The following is a 7,626-nucleotide window of genomic DNA, read 5'->3' as shown; positions in this document are numbered from 1 at the left end:
GCCCAGAGCCCTGGAGCCAATTCCTGCCCAGTGTCCACATGTACAGCTGCTCTCCTTGGCTCCCACCCTAACCCTGCCCAGCCTGCTGTGTCTCCCAGGACTGCCTTTCTCCTGCCCCCTGCCCTGCCCACTTTATGTGAGTCTTCCTTCATTTTGATTGGCTGCTGCCCCAGTCCTCATCATTGCCTGGGACTCAGTTGGCCTCATCAGCCTGTCTCAGCCTTCACAGCTCCCAAGCAGCCATGAAGCTTCGGCTCCACCAGGTGACTTGGGTGACTACCTGCTTTGCCGACACTGCCCCTTTCACCTGAAGAGCTGTCCCCTCCCATGTCCCTGCCTGCCAACAAGAGTTACCAGCTCCTCCATCTCCACACAGATGAAGGCCACTGGCAGCCTGCTTTCCAATTCTCTTGCTCTCTAGATCACAGATCCCCATAATTTCCTTAGAATCCATCCCTCCACTCCTAGCCAAGTGGTCTGTGGAGCATTCACTCTACACACAGCCACCAGTACGGCCTCTGACAGGCTGAAACCCATTGGCACATCCTTCTTACCTAGACACAGTGGCTGAGGGATTGGAACATGACCCCCCCCAAAAAACCTCTTTCCTTCCAGCTTATATTGCCTTAGGGTCCAGGTATGTTACATTTGCTCCCACAGAAGGCCAACATCAGAACAGAACCAAGGGCAGCTGGGCTGAGAGAGGGGTCCTACAGCACTATGGAGAGCTATGTGGGGCTGGGCCCAGAGATAAATCTCTTCTGGACATTTATTTATAGCAATTCATTATATTTCATAACTAATCATCTTTCTGTTGGATTCTCCAGGATGCCAGTTCCCTGCCTCCTACTGTGAGCATCGTGGACACAGTCTGTGTCATGCACACAAAAGGTGCTGGTTCTCCACCAGTGTCGTGGGAACCCGGTGTATGGATGAGCTCAGCAGCAACAGTGAAGAGCCGAGTGCATTTCCAGATGTGCCTGCAACTCTGCCCGAGGGGCTCTTTCCCTGACCTGCTTCTCCAAGCTCTGGTTGAGCTGGCTTGATGGGAAGTCTGGGGATGATGGTAGGACGCTGCTGGGAAGCCAGACACATGACTACGATGCAGTAAGAGGGGAATTAAAGGGAATACTGTGCCAGGAAGTCAGCAGCAGTTTTCTCATTTTCCTTCAATTATACAGATGCACAGATACACATAGATGGATCTTGGGACACTGTGTAAAGTGTATTTCAAAATAGTTTAGGAAACCACTGCTCTTCCTCCCATCTGAGACAATACGACACAGGAAATAACATGGCATAAAGGATGACCTTATTTTACACAATTTCCTCCATTATATAGATGTGCACACACACACATGCCAAGTCACAACTTTTTTTTTTTTTTTTTACTGTGGATGATAGAGAGTGTGAAAAACACCAGCCTGCTTTCTACCTGGGTTCCAGGGATACTACAAAAACAACAGGGATGTCTGAGCTGTGGATGGAGGAGAGAGGGCCCCAACGAACGTATCTCGAGTGTCACCCAGGCAGGCAGGAAGTCTTGAGTATTTTCCCTGGATGTCAGGGCACAGTGAAGGATGGCTGAGGCAGGTGACCAGACCAGCCAGGCCAGGCCCTCCTCAAGGTACTAAACACCACCCAGACACAGGAGACAAGGCCTTTGGGGAAAGGCTTGCCACCCTTGGCTTTGACCCGAAGGAAGCTTGAGGAGTGCTCTGCAGAGAACCTGGACTTGGAAATGAAAGGCACAGACAGAACCTTCTAGAATTCATGGTTTCTTGAAAACAATCTTTAACAGAAGCCAGATGTCTTTATAAAGCAGGTGACTCACTTTAAATGATATTTGTGCTCGCCTTGTTTTAAGTTTGTTATGCTCCTTAATGTTTATCACTTAGAGGATGTTATATTTTAAATGTTAGCATTTGAAATCTTCCTTCAAATTCTTTCAACTACCTGGTTTGGTCTTTCCCTTTCATTTCGTTTTCCCTCTATTGTTTTTCTTCCTAAAATGTTTTTTTCTTTTTCATTTTAGCTCTATTCACAACTACATCTTTGGAATCTCAGGTTCAATGTTAACCTCTACAATTTTAATGCCTCTGTCACATTCTCTAGTTAGGGTCTTTCACTTCTGAGTTTTCTGTTTTTGCTTTCAACCTGTTGAAAGTGCCATTTTTTACTGTTCAATTGTTTTCTTATTTGATTTCACTTTTCTCCTCCACTTTCACTTTTATTAGTTTTACAACACATTTCCTTAGCGGTGATTTAATCACTCTGTTCCTATATAGTGTGTACTCATCAGGCTGAGAAGCAACAGAAGGCAAAACCCAGACTCTCCCCCTCTGTCCTACTCAAATACTCTCATCAGTAAACACCTCCAAAGACAACCGAACTGGCATCCTCTATACCAATCTGCTCTTGCTATGTTTCTTCTCTTTTGACCCATCATGCTTCTTGGCAGGGATACAGAAGTGTATCTGTGATGTGAATCTATCAGTTTCCTGCTCACAGAGAGAAAAGCAGTGCTGTGGAGAGGCAGGAGGAGACGCCCTTGATGATTGGCTTCCTTCGGAATTCAAGGGAAGGTGGTAAGGAATGATCTCCAGTCTTTTGTTCATCTCTTTAATGGAACAGAATTTTTCCTTGAATCTCAAGACTGAGGGTTCAATGACCATGGACAAGAATCTTACCACTTTATGCCATCAGGTTTCTGAGAGAATGCATGCTTATCAAGATCCAATCTGGAGACAATATTCACATTGTCCTCTGAACAAAGAACTCATGAGTAAGAAGGAACCTGCTGGTAAGAGATTAAAAGTCAAGGGCTCAGAGGAAAGGCAGGCATCAAGAGCAGCCCTGAACCCTAGGACTGAGATAGGCTGCCCTAGTCAGAGGCTCCTTCCTTCAAAGTCTGAGACTGTCACATGGTGGGAGAGGACATGGCATAGTAAGATGGATGGCAGCAAAGGTCACTGTAACTTCCTGTCAGAAGCCTGCTGGGAAGCAAGCTCTGGGGTGCCAGAGAAAGCCATCCCGAGAGGGACCATGTCTCAGGACTTCATGAAAAGTGCCTCACAGGATGTGCTGTTGGCAGGAATGTGGTCACTAGACACAATTGACCGTGGAGCTGTGCAGGTCAGCTGACCTGATGAAGCCATGTACAGAGACATGTGATGTTCCATAGCTACTCACTGGAAGGTGTTCTGTACTGTCTGCCACTGGCCACTGCAGAAAACACAATCACTTGAAGGAACACACACTGCAGTGGAAGTAAGACACAGAACAGGAACACAAGCTTGTCCTGCAGCACAGTGTTCCTGCAGCGGGCTGTCCTGACAAGGCTCAATGAGGTGCTCACAACAAAGAAGAGACCCTTGAGGGTTCTGCTTCGTTATCATTGAACAATAAATGCACAGAACTGGAGCTGAAAAACAACAAGTTGATAACTGCAACCATACACTCTGGCTGTTCAGCTCTCATGGTCACCCTTCTCCACACATCTGAGCTCAGTACAACGACACTTGCCATCTAACAAGATGTCATTATTCTTCTTAATGAGTTAAGAAATTCTCACCCAATGCCAAAATAAAGAGGCACATAATGTGGCCACTGCATCTACAACCAACAAAATCATCTGACACATTCCATCACTGCTCTGCTGGGTATTTTCTTGCCTATGGATGATATTGTAGGGTAGTGTCACCAACGAAGGAAAAATAAAAAACAGGATATAAATATAAAATGCAAAGCCAGTCTCATTTCCAAAGAACTGGCTTGAAGGCCATAGTTAAAGTTTGGTTTATGTTTCCCTCGGCCCCAAATAGAAGCTCAGTGACCATTTCTTCACCTGAAGAAAAGAACCAAATCTCCGCTCAGAAGGAAGATTCCTCACCTGGCCTGATGGTCTTTGCTTGGTTGGTTTTGGTTATAGCTTTTCAGCAACCATTACTGTTCATCATGGACCTACCAAGGGGCTTCCTGGGAGAATCCCCTCATCATGCCTAGCAACTCAATTTCTGTTTGGTGGTTTCTAGTCACTTCAAACAGTAGAATAAATCTTTATTTGGGGCCTGTAGGTACAGCAATAAAAACACTCTCGTGTGACCAGGTGGCAAGCTCTTAGCACTGGGATGGGTGGGATCTAAGTTAAACTCACAGAGTATGCCACTGTCATCTGGTAATGCCCTAACACAGGACCCATATCTTCACAATCCTAGGTCTCCAAGAGGATTGGAACAGAAAATAAGAAAGGGCTGGGTAATGAGAGAAGAAATGGCAGGTTGAGTTAGGGGTATATGAGGGGACTTTCAGGTGGAAAGGGATGGGCTATCTGGCACTCAAGAAAGATATCTAGACATGTAGTCAAATGTCTATTTGACTGCCAATGATGTAGAGGTCACTGGAAAACACAGATGGGAATGTACATATATGTGGACAGTAGAAGTGTGGTTATTAGGGAGAGATGGTAAGGAGGTCTCACACACACACACACACACACACACACACACACACACACACACACACACACATTCCATTGCCTTTGGCAATGCAGATGTCACTGACACAAAGTAGCAGACCATTGGGGGAGAGGAGGGAACCAAGCCAGAAGAAATAACATGATGCAGTGCTATTTGTTCCACCCATGACCTTGGTCTATATGGCACAAAGGAGGTGGTGCATGGCTAGCTCAGTCAGTAGAGCATGAGACTCTTAATCTCAAGGTCGTGGGTTCGTGCCCCACATTGCGCCACTTATTACGATCAATCCACATGGGTCTATTAAATGGGTAACAGAATTTAGTAAGATATGAACTGAGGAAATGCACTCATGATTACAGAACGGAGTAGACAGCGGAAGTCGTCCTCTGATCTGAGCAGCAAGAGCAGGGAGAAACATGACAAAGCATTTACAAGACAGCAAACTGCTTTAAGAAATTTAAGGTTTGAACACACTATAAAGGAAGGCATCTCTGCAAAAATAATTGGAAAGGATGTCAGTAAACAGGAGTTCCAAGAAGGGATGCAACCAACACTCAAAGTACAGGGACTCAGGCCTCAACCTCCGCATCTAGAGGAGTGGGAGGCTTGAAAGGGAGAGACAGGCAAGTGGCAGGAGGTAGGTGAGAAAGCTGAAGTGGCGCCAGTGCCCCAATTTCCAGGTCACAAAGCCAACTCTTATAATAATGGAGAGCAGCCAGCAGGAAAAGGAAGCACAAGAAAATATGCAGTTCTCACAGACGAGCAGAAGATTTCCAAATTGTGGCTTCTTTTTAGGGGTGCTCTCCATCCTCCTAACTGCTAGTGAGAGGACCCAGCAGATGCTATAACAGGCTGTTCAGTCTTCTCGCAGAGACCAGGCCTCCATTTCAGTTTCCTGCAACTGAACAAGCAGTTTCTGAGGGAGCCACAAACAAAGGACAGTCAGTTTCCAACACCCCCAGCAACAAGGACAAGGAGACCTGAGCCACACTTAGCAAGCTCAAGGTGATAACCAAATAAGGACAAACAAAGCCTGGGATTTATCCAGGCTTGCCCCCAAATGGAAAAGCTGTAGCCTTAACCAGGCCCTGACTAGCCCTGGCCAATCAGAATGTACTAATATGATTGCCTCTTGCTTAAGCCAATCATATATAAAATGACCTAACTGCCTTAGGTGTGCTTAAAAGGAGTCTGTGAGCTCCTCTTGGGGTAATCACCATTTTGATTTTGTGTGGGATGGCCTCCCCCAGCACGCTGGAAACTTCCTCAAGATAATAAATGCTCTTGCTGATTGCATATGTGGATGATGGTCTTTGTGAGACTTTTCCAGGACCCTAACACTAGGAAATAAAATATTACGGTCCTATTTACATAGTAACCAAAAGCGAAAGATCCTGTGTAAAGTTTGTACCATGCAGCTCTTAAGTGAGACTTGCTTTTGTGTCTTCCCTGTTAGCAGTTCTCTCAGGAGTCATTTTAGAATCAATCTGTTACTCTCTAGGAAGGAATCCTATACCTTTGTACCCCTGGGAGCCTCTCCAGGGGCAGCACATGAAGATGGTCTCAGCCACTATTGCTCAGCAGTGAGGGCAGCAGGAGGTGGGGCAGCTCAGAGCGAAGTGCAATGATATATATGCAGGCACATAATTAATTAGAGCCACGTATTTCATAGCATGTTTCCAAGACAGTGAACATTTTTGCATAAAAAGAAAGGGGAGGGGGAGGGGGTTACCCCCAAAGTGTGCTGTCCAGAGCAGAAAAGTTTCTGTTGGAGTGGTCAGTGTTCGGGCAGCACAACAGCAGCCCTGGGGTCTGGAGCGAAGCAACGAAGCAATGAGGCTGGTGCCCTAAAGCAGACCGGATACTATCTCACTGTTCTATAGTTGTAGCTTGAAGTACGTTTACAAAATATTTCTTTCACAAGTTAAAACAGCATCTACTACAGACAGGCTTAATTTTGGTAAAAAAGAAACTGAAAAGGATAATATGTTAATTCAACATTTGCTGTAAAGATTCCAGAAACCCATGCATCAAAATTTCGAATGATGATTCCCACGGTAACTGTAACTCGGCTACCCAACATACATAATGGAAGAAATGTTAGCTGCACACACCAGGACAGAAAGCACTGGGTAAGCAGGAAGGGGCTGAGTTATGCTTGCTGTGGGGCTCATCACTTTCAAGTAGCAGAGAATATATTGAAAAATTGAAACCATAAATGCATGCATTATTTTTGTGTTTACTTCTAATTTTTGATTCGATTTTATCACCTTTGCATCCAAACTACATTTTCCCTTCATAGGCTGCAAATAAATGTCTTGTGGTTAGAATTCACAACATTTGGTCTGGGTCTTTTTCTCACACAGGCTGCCTTCCAGGGACTGCATCCCTATGCCCCGCACTCTCCGAAATGTCAGGACATGTCTATTGGGGTCCATTTGTCTAGTTCCTTTTCCTCCCTCAAGGACACCATGGGGGGAGGGGAAAACCAGGAACATCATGGAGTAGCTTTAAAAGGTGCAGGTGTGCAGTAGAGGAGGGGCCCTGTCGACATCACCCATGGCCCCCTAAGCAGAAATGAGACAATAGCATAGCATATTTACGACTTCCGAAATGTTGCTACACCACTATCTCATCTGTCCTCATCACACTAAGGAAGGCAAATTCTTTTATTCAGTTCTTTGGGACTCTGAGATAGATTTCAGGATATGTGTTATTTCCTGAATATACTCTCACACACGATTTACTTACTGAAGACAGAACAGTTTCATATCAGAAGATTACAGCTGCAAGCAGACTTTTTAAGTTTTTTGCTTCAATTGTATTCTGAAAATTCAAGAAGTGAAAGAGAAAACAAAAACAAGTAATAACAACAACAACAAATCCTTGCTCTCTGGAAGTCTGCCCAGGTAAGATTAACCATGTTACTCTCAGTCTGGTCTAAGAAAGGACCCTCCCCCAACCTCTGGGGGTGATCCCTGTTTCCCCAATCTGCACATCAGGATGTGTTTCTTCACATCAGGAGACTAAATGACTCTGGCTCAAGAGCAACCCTCAGGCCTATGTTCCTCTTCCTCCACCCAACATGTTCTCCACGACCTTGTGCGTGGTCTGGATGGAGACATGGCCAGGTTGGCTCTTCCTGCTA

The sequence above is a fragment of the Peromyscus californicus genome, unplaced genomic scaffold (assembly GCF_007827085.1).
Source record: "Peromyscus californicus insignis strain IS unplaced genomic scaffold, ASM782708v3 Scaffold_9__1_contigs__length_137607984, whole genome shotgun sequence".
NCBI lineage: Eukaryota > Metazoa > Chordata > Mammalia > Rodentia > Cricetidae > Peromyscus > Peromyscus californicus.
This window is presented reverse-complemented; position numbering follows the sequence as displayed.